Below are 16,240 nucleotides of genomic sequence, written 5' to 3' on the forward strand. Positions count from 1 at the left end.
AGTTGGACCTCAGATATGCTTCGCCTCCCTTTGGCTACTAATATCCTTGCAGAACATTCTGTTAATGCCAACATCTCTCGCTAGTTTCAGCTCATGTTGTGCCTTTGCCTTGTGCCCTGTCTACTGTGTGTCTTGTGTCTACCCGACCGCTGTGTCTAAACCAGCAGTATGGTCCATATCGTGAAACAGGCTTAACAATGATGCTGATATAAGGGAGCCCAGAGTCACCTGAGCTGGAGATGGGGATCATGCACCAAGTATTAACATAGAAATAGGATGATATATACACTTTGAGTTTAAATAAGTACATCTATGTTATTAAATACAACAACACTATGAAAATGTTGTTCCCTACAGGTGTTGCATGACCAATTGCGTTTTGACCTGAAATAACCTGGATTACACTCCTTCTGGTAAGGGATGTTTTACTCTAAAATGTGTGATTTCTGTTATTTAACATAGAACAGGTCTAAAGGTGCTGTATATGGCAACAGTGCTAGTTTTGAGGGAAATAACATTGATAAAAACACTGGTTGGTGTTTTTCACACATTCTTATCCTAGTTATATGGGACTTCCAGAATATCATAAACACATTTTTGCTCTTGTTAAGACATTGCCCAAAACACAATAACCCTGAATTGTTGAGTCTACACCAGACTGTAAACATTCCCTATTAGCAAACAATACAACGAATCACAGTCTTGGAGTGACCTTCAGAAAGTAACACAATGGCTCGGATTACTTATTATCATTGTGTGACTGTTTACCTTCATGGCCACCATCTAAACCAGAAGGCATTGGCTTACTGAGAGAAAAGGTGCAAATTCAAGGATACTCTTGCCGAAAACTAAAAAAGCAAAAGCAAAGACAATATAGCTCTGAGACATTTATCATGTTGGAGGATATACATCTATTTCTGCTGCATACCCATAGACCAAATCAAATAAATAAATAATAATAATAATAATAATAATAATAATAATAATAATAATAATTCCTGAGTAGGGAGGTGCACAAGCCAGTTCAGTGCCTCCTTTGGGAAGTGCTGAACTGGTTCAAGCACCCGCAGCCAAACCAGTTGATGCGCAGAGACCATGAGCATACTGACACCGGGTGCAGGCTGAAGCAAACAGCACTGCAGCTGCGCGCTGCCTTTGATCGAGTGTGCGCCGCACCCGGTAAAGCACGAGCTGCCCCTGCACATCACTATTCCTGGGGGTCACAGAGCTTATCAATGGAGTGTGATTTATTTAGTGTTCATGTACACAAAGGTACGGGGGTGGGGGACCAGACTGAGGGAGTTGCCTAAGAATCCTGGGGGAAGACACCGGTTGCTAGACCACGGAAGGACCAGGGCTGCTCGACTGGAACAGATTGACTGCCTGCGAAGGGATATGTATATTAAGGTGGGCAAAGGATTCTGGGGTTTGGTTCACCAGGCTTGCAGACCCAGGAATAGCAGTAAGAAAGTCCCAACGTCCTTGTGCCGGCTTGCCAGCCGGGGGTGGGGGTGGTTAGACTTCTCATGAGAGGACCAGTCCACCAGAGAAAACAGAAACAGTAATGTGTTTCAGCTCTCCATTTGACTGCACTCTCATGAGGTAAACCTTCCAACTATAGCCACCACCACCCGCTGTTGTGAGGCTCCTGGCACCACTGGTTAACAATAGAACTCTTCCTTCACACATTCCCCCTTGGCAGCCAACCCTTCCAGACTTCAAAGTAGACTGGTCCACTTTGGGTGATTGAGCAGTTCTGGGTTGGGTGGGCAGACAAAGGGAGACCAGGGATAAATCCTACGCCCCAGGCTAATCAGTCTTGGCTAGGCCTGACACTGAAGCATATGCAAACCAGCCACTGTGGGTCCGTGGGACACTCTGGAATGGGACACCAGTGGGATAGAACAGTCCTTGGCTAGTCAGGTGACCATGAGCAGCAAAACAGAGCATGTTCTTATATTCTCGGTTCCTGTCAGTTGCCAGGACCGGGAGGGATGTTGCCAAGGGACTCTTCCCAGGGCTTTGATGGAACTGTCAACCAGGTCAGGCAGTAAGAGCCCTCTAGCCCACATACATGTCTCTATGGCCAGGTATGCATGAGAGAGCGGTCCTCTCCAGAGCAGGATCTGCCTTTGTTGCACAAGAAGAACTCTGCTCTCTATGGACGGTTCTTCTCATGAAGTTTGGCCGAGATCAAGCATGCTTGCACTCAGGGGAAGAGTCTGGGCCCCCCTTCCCCTACCAACTGGTACAATAAATAGAGCAATACTACCAAACATCAAAGAGGCAAATCCTATGTCATATCGGGATACGGATGGGGGTCGAAGGGGAGGGAAAAAATAGAAGTCCCTGGAGAAATGGGGAGGGGGGGCATGCATCTCATGGCATCTATGCTGGAGAATGGGCTGGTGTGGGTGTGTCACAAATAGCTGGCAACAAACTCATTCTGTGAACATATGAAAAAAAAAAGTAGAGGGACCTCTTGTGCTGTCTATCTTTAACTAGTTCAAGTGGGAAGGGAGGGGCCCAATCCTCTCTTCCCGGGGAGGGGAGGGGGCACAAGACCCTTCCTCCTCATCTGCAGGGTCAAAATGTCTTTGCTCTGCTGCAGATGGGCAAACGAGAAGGCACGATCATGCTGAGCATGGTCCCTCTAACATCAAGGCCAATGGTGGCAGCTTCACTAGCGTGCTAACGCTTTGCCAACAGTTTGGTAACACGAGTGAAATGGAGCTTGCTGGGATGCAGCCTGGGTGGACTAGGAAGACGAAGAGGGAGGAAGAGGAAGAGGGAGGGGTTCCTCTGTTCAGAGGCTGGAGGTTGCCAAACTGCAGTTAGTCAATCATCTGCAGCATGCAGAGAGGTACACCTAGGTAATTTTGGAGCCCGAACCTAAAGGCCTTTGGAGGCCCCCCCTCCCCTACAAATTAAGCACCACCATCCTCTGCCAGGCGACCACACAACCCAGGTCAGGCTAAAGAGGATTTGGAGGCCCTGGACTTCGGCCCCCAAGTCCAGGGGTAAGAACGCCTCTGGCGGCATTGATTCTCAGCTTCACAGATTAACCACAGCTTTGTCTACCCGAGGTATGACATTATGTCTGAGCAGAGCCAATGTCTGTTTAGAGAATGTTTATACCCAACCAAATTTTGATTTTAAACACTGTCAATATTACAATCAGGGGCGTAGCTATAATTGAGCGAAAGGGTTCAAAGAACATGGGCCCCCAGCTCCTGCGGGCCCTCCAGCTCCCTCCCTCCCTATTTTCTCCATTATCCCCCTCACTCTGAGGGGCCACCAGAGAGAGTGATGAACACGGGCCCCCTCTTTCCCCAGCTACGCCCCTGATTACAATTATATTATTCTGAACTTCTGTTTTCAGTTGTTTCCCAGCATGACAACCAATTGTCACCAACAAAAGGCTAATGGAGAGTGTGAAGTAGATCTTGGTGGGCAGAGAGTCAAATGGAGTATTTTCCACCTGCTGCCGATGCCTCTTTGCCTTGGACCTTTGCTGTTAGCACCTCCTTAAAACCACCCTAAAGACCCCAGTAAGAAGGACCGAGGTCTCTCATTAGGAATCTGCAACAGCCACCCTTCCATCTACACATATGGAAAGACATACCCAGTATCCCTTTGTGTCTGAGGTTTCAGGAAAACTGTGTAAGCAAACAGATGTGTGCGGAGAGTAAAATTCCCTTCAGAGTGTTCAAACCTACGATTAACCCCAATGGTCAAAATATAAAGAAAAGATTTATTGCAAATTTAGGAACAAGGATCATGGGTGGAAGAGAAAAAAACAACAAGCATATAAGAAAGATTTAAAAACTGTAAATTTGTTTCTAGCCCTACCCTCCTTACTTAATAGATGGACAAGGCCTCGGTGTTTCTTAGTGTCCCACTTACATCCCAAACAAAAATGCTAAAAGAAAGGTCAAAACTCATTGGCTTTAGCAAACTAGAGCTAAATATCTGACTCTGTGTGTACGTTTTGCAGGCAACCCTGTGTAAGGGAAGCAAAAGGGGAGGGACATGCAGTGCAGCTACCAGTATTGCTAGTAAACAGTAACTAAAAGTTTGAGGGTGGTGGCAACGACACACACGATCCTGATTACAGACATGCATGCATGTAATGTAACCTAACTATTAACAAGCTAGATGCCCTATGAATGTTGCCATTCTCATGGAGGCATCCAGCAACTCCACCAGCCACATCCAAAGTTGTGTCACTTAGATGCACAGTTATGCACTAGCTCTCTTGATTGTTTGTTTATTACATTTCAATAGCACCCCATCCAAAAGTTAGCACCCAGAGCCTATACATATACTACACGACTTTCCCTATCTAATTGGACATCTGGCCAAGAAAATCTAAGAGGTGCACAATTCAGATAAGCCACCTAAGGGTGCAGCGGAGAAGTAATTTACCTAGGTAGCAAGAGGATGCTGGTTCGAATTCCCGCTGGTATGGTATGAGAAACACCTATATCGGGCGGCAGTGATATAGGAAGATGCTGAAAGGCATCATCTCAAACTGCGTGGGAGATGGCAATGGTAAACCCCTCCTGCATTCTACCAAAATAACGCCACATGGCTCTGTGGACGCCAGGAGTCAACACCGACTCAATGGCACAAATTTACTTTTACACAATTCAGAAGGGTGCCCCCACCCACCCCCACAGGGGGAGGGGAGAGTAAGGATAAAAATAAGCTGTATTTAAACTAAGACCGAAATACTTTAATAAATGACCTCAATTCTCCTTGGACCTCCCTGGAAGATCTTATTAACTTATGATGGCAGTATATAATTAAACAAACAAACAAACAAAGATCTTCTAAAACTGCAAAATGAAGGTTTGAAAAGATTTGCAGTGTAGTATGAACTACACAAGACTTTTATAATGCAGTGCCCACTAGTGTAGATGGGATGTAGCACTATGAAAGTGCACAAAAACACAATGGAATGGAAGCAGCAGTCCACTTCCACTTGTGAGTCCAGGGGGGGAAACAACGGCTGATGTTTAGAATAATGGTGCATGCACTGAATAATATTTCGCATGGAGGAATGAACATAAGAACAGCCCTGCTGGATCAGACCCAAGGCCCATCCAGTCCAGCATCTTGTTTCACACAGTGGCCCACCAGATGCCTCTGTGAAACCCACAGGTGCAGCGGGGAAGTAACTTGCCTAGGGAGCAGGAATGTGCATGCCCTCTCTCTTGCTGTTGCTCCCCTGCAACAGGTATTGAGAGGCATCTTGCCTCTGAGGCTGGAAGTGGCCTATAGCCACCAAACTAGTAGCCATTGATAGATCTGCCCTCCATGAATTTGTCTAAGCCCCTTTTAAAGCCATCCAAGCTAGTGGCCTTCACCACATCCCATGGAAGAGAATTACATCGATTAATTACATGCTGTATGAAAAAGTACTTTTGTTGGCCCTAAATTTCCCAGCCTTCAGTTTCATGGGATGACCCCTGGTTCCAGTGTTGTGAGGGAGGGAGAAAAACCTCTCTGTCCACTCTCTCTACTCCATGCATAATTTTACATACCTCTACCACGTCTCCCCGTAGTTGCCTCTTTTCCAAACTAAAAAGCAGCACCCGGTATTGTAGCCTTGCCTCATAAGCAGTGTGTTCCAGGTGCCCCTGCGCATCTTGGCTGCCCTCTTCTGCACCTTTTCCAGTTCTACAGTGTCCTTCTTAAGGTACGGTGACCAGAACTGCATGCAATACGCTGAATGTGGCCACACCATAGATTTGTATAAGAGCATTATGATATTAGCATTTTTCTTTTCAATCCCCTTCCTAATGATCCCCAACATGGAATTTGCCTTTTTCACAGCTGCCGTGCACTGAGTCAACACTTTCAATGAGCTGTCCACCATGACCCCAAGATCTCTCTCCTGGTCAGTCACTGACAGCTCAGACCCCATCGTATATATGAAGTTGGGGGGGGGGTTGCCCCAATATGCATCACTTTACACTTGCTAACATTGAACTGCATCTACCAGTTTGGAGAGATCCTTTTGGAGCTCCTCACAATCTGTTGTTGATTTCACTACCCTAAATAATTTGGTGTCATCTGCAAATTTGGCCACTTTGCTGCTTACCCCAACTTCTAGATCATTTATGAACAAGTTAAAGAGCACTGATCCCAGGACAGATCCCTGGGGGACCCCACTTCCTCCCTCCCTCCAGGGTGAGAACTGTCCATTTATTCCTACCCTCAGTTTCCTGTCCTTCAACCAGTTACCGATCCACACATAAACCTGTCCTCTTATTCCATGACTGCTAAGTTTACTCAAGAGCCTTTGGTGGGGAACTTTGTCAAAAGGTGCTTGGAAGTCCAAATACACTATGTTGACTAGATCACCTTTATCCACATGCCTGCTGACACTCCAAGGTTAGTGAGGCAAGACTTCCCCTTGCAGAAGCCATGCCAGGTCTTCTTCAGCAAGGCCTGTTCTTCTATATGTTTAATCCTTTTGTCCTTAAGTATGCTTTCCATCAATTTACCCAGCACAATAGTTAAGCTAACCATCCTGTAGTTTCCTGGATCCCCCCTGGACCCCGTTTTGAAAATCAGAGTTACATTAGCTACTTCCAGTCCTCCGGTACAGAGCCTGATTGTAGGGACAAGTTTCATGTTTATGCTAGATCACCAGTTTTACATTTGAGTTCTTTCACAACTCTTGGGTGAATGCCATCTGGCTTCTACTCACATCAAGTCATCTCTCATCACCTCAAATTGGCCCAGATCTTCAGTCTCCAAGTCTGAGAAGCTCAGTTCTGCATTGGGTATATGGGTCAGTATCCTCCACCATGAAGACAGATGCAAAGAATTCATTCAGCTTTTCTGCAATCTCCTTAGCCTCCTTAATAATCGCTTTCACACCCGCATCATCTAAAGGTCCAACCGCCTCCTTGGCAGATTTTCTGATTCTGATATATTTAAATAAGTTTTTGTTATTCCCCTTCACACTTCTAGCTATATGCTCCTAAAACCCCCTTTTTGTATCCTTTATTGTCTCCAAAGGAAGTGGCTTGACTACCAAGCCAGAGATTGCCAGTTCAAATCCCCGCTGGTATGTTCCCCAGACTATGGGAAACACCTATATCAGGCAGCAGCGATATAGGAAGATGCTGAAAGGCATCATCTCCTACTGCATGGGAGGAGGTAATGGTAAACCCTCCTGTATTCTACCAAGACAACCACAGGGCTCTGTGGTCACCAGGAGTTGACATCGACTCAACGGCACACATTACCTTTATTGTCTCCAAAAGAGGGTGATTTTTTGCTACTCTCCTCTTTCTTCTGCAGCACACTATACTCCCCAAAATATGTCTCTGAGGGTTCTGCACCCTCAAGGACATATCTTCATGAGCTGCAGAAGGCTGTAGAAGAAAGGGGGGATCTCCCCTCCCACACTGTCCATACAGAAAATTATTTGTCTTATGAAATGTTTGTTTGGTTGTCAGCCAAAAACAGGATGGTACTACAAGGAGCTGTCTGGAAGCACCCTAAGATTAAAAGTTATCTTAGAGAGCGCCTTCTTCTGCATGATTCCCACCACACGTTAAGGTCATCTGAGGAGGTCCAACTCCTGTTACCACCGGTTCATCTGGTGGCGACTCACAGGTGGGCCTTCTCTGTAGTTGCTCCTGGGCTATGGAATGCACTCCCAGCAGAAATCCGTAATTTGAGTTCATTACTGTCTTTCAGGAGAGCCCTTAAAACCTATCTGTTTGGCCTGGCCTTCCAGGGTTTTTAAACTGCTGTAAACTGTTTTAAATTATGTTAAATAATTGCCCTAGTTTTCCAGGATTTTTAGCTGTTTGAATGTTTAATTGGTTTTATTCTGTTTTTATAGTTTTGATTTTAATTGTTAATTGGTTTTAATTGTTTTTATTCTGTTGTAAACCACCCTGAGCCATTTTGGAAGGGTGGTATATAAATCGAATGAATGAATGAATGAATAAAAGTTTACTTGCCCAAGCTGCTGGTATTTGTGGCTAATGCAGGAGGTTAGAATATGAACTCTGTTAAGTCAGCCTAGCTTACAGACTGCAACAGACTCTCCAGTAGGGGTGTGCATGGAACCGCGGAGCTGCGGTCCGGCACTGGGGTGGGGGGTTCCATTAAGGGCGGGGGGGGCTTTACTTACCCCTCCCGCGCTTTCCACCTTTGGCGCCATAATTATTGTAAAAATCGGGCGGCAGGATCCCTCGCCGCCCGCTTCAATCAACGACGATGGCTGTGACGTGGTTAAAAAATCGGGCAGCAGGATACTTCCCTGCCGCCCCCTTGAAGCCCCCTGCTGCTGCCGCCCCCTTGAAGCCCCCTGCCGCCTCCTTAAATCTTGCCCCAGACCAACCGCTGGCTCTCTAGAAACGGGCGGGCGGCAGGGGGATGTCCTCCCGCCCCCTTCCCTGCCGGGCTGCAAAAGTTTTAGGAAGCCTTCTGCGCATGCGCGCGCAGAAGGCTTCCTAAAGACTTTTGCAGCCCGGCAGGGAGGGGGGCGGGAGGACATCCCCCTGCTGCCCATTTCCCTGCCGGTCTGCAAACGCCCGATTTTTACAATAATTATGGCGCCAAAGGTGGAAAGCGCGGGAGGGGTAAGTAAAGCCCCCCCCTTAATGGAACCCCCCACCCTACCCCTCCGAACCCCGAACAGCCTATGTCCGGACCGGTCTGGAGGCCAGTAGAATGGCCTCCGAACCGGTCTGTGCACATTCCTACTCTTCAGAGACAAAATGTAGTGGATGAAAGCTAAAAGACTCTGAGCCAGTGTTGCAATATAATTGTAGAACCAGACTGGAAGGCAGCACTTCTCCAGTAGCATTCAGGTTTTACTAGGTAATCATGCTTACTCAAGCCGTGGGCAAATATCTGATTGAAGGAGGTGCTTCAGGAAGAAAATACTTTTTAAAAAACACATGGATAATAGAATTTGATAGTTGGGATTGGAAGGGACCTTGGCAGTGGTGGCACACCCCAGTCCCCCCCCCCAAATTGAGAGGGGACAAAGTGCATTTATGGGTGGGCAAGTTGTGTACCACATACTAGATGTCTGAAACAGAGGTAGAGGAACAGGCGGGAGGCAAACTAACTGCCTGTGTGGACACTTGCTCCCCTGCCCTCCCTCTGTCTGGAGCCACCCTTGGACCCTGAAATTCTTCTAATCCAATCCTCTGCTTAGCATAGGAATTTGCCGCAATACTCCTAACAGATGGTACTTGGCCACTCTCTGTATCAGTAGGTGAAGGTAAAAGAGAGAGCTTAGAGGGAGGGTAAGAACACAGCTTTTGCTCTTGAGCTCAGAGTTTGGCTGATGTCATTCTGAGAGATGAATGGAATTTCTCTCCAGATCTGATGGGCAGGTAAACCCATGGATTTTTCCTGTGGCTGTCAACAGATAGCATGCGGTTCATTTGCTTCAGGCACTTCAGGGGTGCGGCACTTTTTTTCCTTTCTCAGTCATTACAGTATAAAGTAGATAATGGGGGTTTGGAGGACTGTTAGTCCCTTCTGGACTTTTTGCTTTATCAGTGTGCAGTGATTTCTCAATTCTTGAGGGAATTCAAATGTCTTCACTTCCATTGCACAGAGACTGTTTCTCTCCTTCTCCTCCACCCCATCCAAAATGTAATATGTTGCTGGGAAAGCCGAGTACAGAGAACAGCAAGATTCATTATATTTATTTATTTTATTTTTATTTGATTTGTATACTGCTCTTCCAAAAATGGTTCAGGGAAGTTTACATCAAAAGTAGATATCCAAAGTAGAAGGATACAAAAATGAAGATAGAATATAATTTCATCATGAATTCTTCAGCTGTTCTGCAAGCCTAGCTTTGCAAATGAAATGTAGGAACCAAGGTTTAGTGGAGAGAAGATAACTGGAAATCCAGGTAAGTTTTACCTGAGTTGATAATGCAGTGACAGGGATTAGTGAAATCTAAGGGCTTGAGAAAAGACAACACGTTCAAGAACTTAAGCAGTCAAAGAAATGGGATGATAATAGTCAGCAGGAGATGAAGGGTCATGGGAAGGTCTCTAAACAAATCAGAAAGAGAACAGCAGACTCTGGGTTGGTTCACATGATCATGGCAATGTTTGGTAAATGAAAACTGGAGATCTCAGTGGCATGTGCGCTCCCACGGAGCAGACTGTTTCGCCAGTTTGAGAATGGCACTGCAAAAACCCAACATAAAAGCCGAGATCATTCATCTAGTATTTGAACTTGGGTTTTCAATGTCATCTTAATGTCGGGTTTTTATGGCGCCAGTCTGGGATTCGTGAAAAAGTCTGGGTTCACACAACATGCTCCGTGGAGGCTCATGCACTGCTGCGATCTCTGGATCTAATTTACTGGACATTGCTGCAATCATGAGAACCAGCCCTTAAAGGAGGAGAGAAATCACACAGGATAAGGAGATATTATCTATGTGAAGCAGAGAAAAGTAAGAAGCCATAGCGAAAAGGAAGAGGGAGCAGGTTCAAGAGGACAAGCAGTAAATGTTCAGGAAGAAGAGTGTGAAGGGGAAATGGATTAAAGGTAGGAGAATCTGCTGGAGAAGGGAAAGAAAAGGGAAGAATAAGGAAATTAAGCACAAAGAAAATCTGGTATTAGTAAAGAACTGGGCAGAGTGAGGATAGAAAAAGAAAGGAGCAGAGGCTGGTTGTTGGAAAGAATTAAAGCTACAAAACAGCATTTTGGAGATTCCGCACAGAGTAATCTGGAGCCAGCCATGCTGCTTCAGGGGTCTATAACAAGGTGTCTATGCACTCTTGCACTAAGACATACAATGGTGCCATCACACTTCTGCTGGCACTGTGGCCATTATTTCCAATGGGTGTCGTGCCATAGAAGTGTGATTGTGCAATGCTACTTAGTGCAAAGATACTCTTGTGCAACACCAGGGCCAGGGCACTCTTTTAGATGCCTGCAGCAGTGCGAGCAGCTAAGAACCACTCACCTGACTCTGTGTGGCATGCCAGCCACTATAATTTGACATACATACACACACACACACATACACACACACACGTAATTGGCAGACAAGCTCAGGATACTATTCTATGTTTCTTGAGTTGAAATGTCTTCTTGTCCATCACATCTGTTTTCCAAACAGCCTGGAACATGCAGAATATATTGCAATACAGTCTCTGCCCTGAAAACCGAGATACTGTATTGGAATGAAAGTTGGTGTACATAGTTAAGAATGAATCAAGCAAAGGAAAATAATCCTGATGCTAACACTGTATATCCAAGATCAAAGGTTGGATGTAAATCAAACATTTGATCTTACAACAACCATTTGATCTTCTTGGATATACAGTACATGTTCAGGAACCTGAATTCTAGGGTTCCAATCTGAACCCCAGTTCAACCCCTCCACCAGTTTTTAAGGACAAAAAAGACAACATAATTTAATACAACATCCTCCTTGGGCACAAAGATCACAAGGAAACTTGATGAACACCACCTTGGTCCCAGCAATATACACTAACATTTAATGTCAAGTGATACTTCTTAAACATCATGTATTATTAGTTAAGAAGTGGTAGAAAGACTGCACCGCACTGCAGCATTACATGGGGCTCAGATAAAATGCCGCAGCTGTCAGAGGAAACTGGGAGTGATCCAACAATACTTTCCATTCAGGCAGCAGCAGCTTTTATGTGTATAGCACATTAATTATGCTGCTGTCTACTGATGAGTGCTATCATTGCACAGTTCCTAGGGACATTGTCTGTCACTGCGCAGGACATCAGAGTTATTCGGTAACTGCCAAGTTATGGACTCTGTGGGAGATTCTTGCTATGTTTAATATACTTGCAATGTTATCATTGCGGTCAGGCCGGATTAAGCTAGTGCGGGGCCTGTAGCATATGTTATAAAGGGGCCCTAAATTTTAAAAAATGCACATAAATATTAAAACATAGATTATTTATTTGCTTAGTAAAGTGATTCATTTTTTTCATTTGCTATATTTTGGAGTAAGAGACCAAACCACAAACTCACACTTACTACAACAGTGAACATTTATATACCATTTTTCAGTCAAAATTCTCAAAGTGGTTTACATAGAAAAATAAAGAGTGGAGAGATGCTTCTCTGTCTCCAAAGGGCTCACACTCTAAAAAGAAAAATGTGGTTGGCACCAGCAACAGCCACTGGACAGATGCTGTGCTGGGCCTTCTCTTAAAAGGCATATTTAATAGAAAAGGGATATTTTATCTAACATGGGCCAAATAAAACAGGTAAAGTTTTAACTTTAATTCCCAGTTGGAAGCCAGGCGTGTGGGGCCCTCAAAAACGTGGGGCCTGTAGCAAATGCTACATTTGCTACTACATTAATCCGCCTCTGATTGTGGTTGTGTCACTAATGGCTCAAGATACCAACCAGCCTCCACAGGTGCAAGCAAAGACTCCAGAGTGGATGTTCTTATCTGGATTACAAGCTAAGCCTGCCTGTGGTCATTCCAGCTCTAGAAGAGTGTTGACTAGAAAGAATTGTGTATAGTAAGAAATAGTGCCAATGGGAGCTTTCCTCCCTGCCGAAATAGCAGCTGGGAGAGCATTTGAATTGGGACATGTAAGGCAATTGGTTAAAGCCCCCCTTCCCCCGCACCATGGTCCCAGTCTGGATTGGGATGCTCACAGCTGCTATTTAGTAAAGAAAAGTTAAGCACACCAGTCCTAACGACAAGCTCAGCATAACATGTAATTTAGTTCTTTGTGGTGGGCAAGCCCTCTGAAGGCCAGCTGTTTTTATTATTAAGACAAAATAGAGTTTGCTTTGCCTCAGCAACAGATTATCATGGAAGAGAAAAACTTTGGAGATCTCCTGTTAATGAGATCTTCATATACAGCCAGTGTTCTTTCTATTGACCAAAGGCTGGAATGCTTTGAGACAGATCATTATCTGAGATCCTCAGTGGATAAGTCAGCTCTCGCCCTTTTCTATCTTGTGCCTATTGCATACATGCTGATGATGAAGTTCCAGTCAAACGGTCTAGCAAACCAGATCCCTACCAAAGCATTTGAATATCTGAACTAGTGTTAGTGGAACTGTTGCGAATCAGAACCTCTCTTTGTGTGTTTTGCTGTTCATGTGCCCAGATGATATTGCTCTTGTGGATTTATTATAATGTCTTCATAGGCTGTTATCAGGAATACAGAGTTGCCTTGTTAATACAGATAATACAGATTGTTAATTGCACAGGTACTACTTAGGTTGAGGAAAGTAACAAGTGGAATCTTCACGTTACACACAAAGATGTGCTGAACTCCAAATGATCACTCCCTACCCCTTTTTCTTTTCTTTTCTCTTTTTAAACTCATTGGCTCAATTGGAAGCCAGTTTGGGCAGAAACATTAGAAAGATTGTATGCTTATGCTTTCCCGGTGGATGGATTTCCTCCGTGATATGCACTTATCTTCTGGAGTGCCACAGGATGGGAAGAGCAGCAGGGGAAGGGATTGGAAGATGGAAAAGAGTTGGCATGAAAATGACTAAGCACTCCCCCACACACACTACTGGTTGTCTGCTCAGAATCACCCATCCCACATTATGTTTTTCATTTAATTGAAAAGGAAAAGAAAGGAGGCTGTTAAGGTTTTGTGACATCTTAGTTTGCCCCTTCATTTGTGAAAAACTGACCAGACGCTGGACTGTTCACATAACAGACTCATGATCAGCCAGCAGTTCAGCAGCAGCAAAAAGGCAAGCAAACCCAAGAGACTCTATCACATTCGGTGTTTTGTCGTGTCCGATGCTGAGAGGGGCTAGCCGAGACATGCCTGGGTAATACTGGCTCCCCAGGAACAAGATGAATGTGTTTGTTTTTTATCCCTTATGCAGCTTCAGATGCAATTACTCAGGACCTCAGCTGTTTCAAGCTCCTTCATTTTCTCTTGAGATGACATTTACCTGGATGGTGCTAGACCCAGTCCCTGAGACCCATAGGTTTTCATGAGGGCCTACCTACTTTCTCAGGGTCACACCTTTCTTTCTGGCAAGTCTGCCTGAGCTTACCTTTGCCAAGTGGGCAAAATTCTGAAAGTGCAGTTCTCTTATATTTCATTGTGGGAGAGCAACTGTCCCTCTTCAGCATTGTGTTATCTCTCCAGTGAGAGCAGCCACTGTTTTCCTCCTAAGTCATTTTTAGATGATGGGGCCCTTTAGGACAGGGAACCATTTTCTCATTTCTTTTACTGCTTTGACAACTTTTGTTGTTGTTGAAAAAACAGTATATAAACTAACTATAAAATAAAACAACAATAAATGCTTATTACCTTCGGCTAGAGAAGAAAGGTTCAACAGCTCAAACTTTGGGGATGAAATCCCAAAATTAAAAACTTAGCTGTTATGGAAATCTTAAATGAAATAAAATGTGACATGGCTGCAATCCAATGCATACTTACCTAGGAAGGAAAGTCCACTTCAGGTGGTCATTCAGACATCCTGCTAGTTTGGTGCAAGGGTAGGGACAGGGCTGGGCATTTCTTGGGGTAAACCACTTTTAAAGGACTGCAAATTTGCATCTGGGAGTTATTCGCATATGGCTTCATGCTGTGGGGTAAATGTTAAGTGAAGCCACTTAGAATTACACTTGCAGCATTGAGAGAAGCAGCCCCTCCCCCTACTCTTGGTTTTTGTTTTTGCAAGTTCACATGGCATGCCTTCAGGTTTTCCTTCCAGCCAAGGGTGGGGAGAGAGATTACTAAAGAGCTATATATGCATTTATAAAGAGAGTATCCCTCTTATCATGCTAATGATTCTACAACAGTGTCTTTCCCTATTTGCTCCAGCATTTTCAGAAAAAGTAGCTTAAAACCAGCATTCTAAAAACCCAGAAATACATCAAGATAAGCTAGAATTCGCAAGACAAATCCCGATTTGTGTGCGGAGTGGGTTGAAGAATCTTGAAGGGACTTCAGGGTAAGTTTGGCTGGTGTGTGAATGCACACACTCTCTTCCGAAGGAGATTCGGAGTAAAAGCCCTGTCTGTAAAGCGTCCTGGCAAAACTGGTCATTACTAGCATACTGTGTTTCTTTCATGCGAATTTGCAATAGTTTTCCTGTGATATGGTCCACTTACTTTAAGCAAAACAAAGGAAGATCCTCTGAGTCAGATCTGGCTCCTGAGTGTTGCCATGTGGCCTCTTTCAATTGGCAACAGAGGGAGTAGACAGGCATGCTCAACTTTGGCTCCCCAGCTGTTTTGGGACTTCAACTCCCATAATCCCCAGCCACAGTGGCTAATAGCCAGGGATTATGGGAGTTGTAGGCCAACATCTGCAGGAGGGCTGAAGTTGAGTGGCCTGGCAGTGTCTGTGGCAAGATTTGGCAGCAGGACATTTGGGGAGGGGGAAATGAGACTTTGACTCTCTTTCTCTCCATCTCAGGTTGGCCTCCAGAAAAACTAGTTGTTGATTAGGATGCTATTTTTTGGTACCCCAAAAAGAAAATTAATGCATGAGTTAGTGCACTGTTTATTTATCAACGCAAACTAATTAAGGAAAGAAGGGAAGGAGTGTAGTGCATTAAAGCCTTTGTCTCAGGGCAAGCTCACGTGAGGGAAAGAAATGCTGACTCATCCCTGCATTGCTTTCTGGCAAAGGCTACTCCTAAAACTCTTCTTTATTTTTGGTAGGTTCTAAAGGCTGCCACCACCACCCTTCTCTATTACAGAGCTTGACTCTCCCTGGGCATGGGGTGGAAATCCCAAGGAAAACTCTCTCTTTTTTTGCTATTTGAAAAGTACAAAACAACAACAACACCCCTTCCACGTGTAAGCCTATACATGGGGAGAAAACTAATAGCGGCTGAGCTCCTGAGGCGTGTTTCACACCAGAGAAAAAGCCCCCTTTCAGCCCCCCCTTTCTCCTGAGTTAAAAATCCACTTGGATGAGGCTTGGAAAGAAGAGAACAAAAAGAAATGTTTATTCAAATGCTACAGACTGCTTCTGTCTGTGGCTTTCTCAGCTTTTAGTTACAGGTAAAAAATACTCAGTGGAGCTCTTCTCATTATCAATGAGAAGAGCTTTGGGGCTATCCATAGGGAGAATGGGCTTAGCCTGCTCTCCCCACAGATGAGCAGCTGCTCACAGCTGGGCAGCCAGATCGGCTGCCCACATGACTGCCGGTTCTGTCACGGAGCCGGCAGGGGCGGCAGGGATCGGGGACCACATGGCTCCCGGAAGTTCCAGGATGCCCCACGCAAGTGCA

This window comes from Hemicordylus capensis, chromosome 1, assembly GCF_027244095.1.
Source record: "Hemicordylus capensis ecotype Gifberg chromosome 1, rHemCap1.1.pri, whole genome shotgun sequence".
NCBI lineage: Eukaryota > Metazoa > Chordata > Lepidosauria > Squamata > Cordylidae > Hemicordylus > Hemicordylus capensis.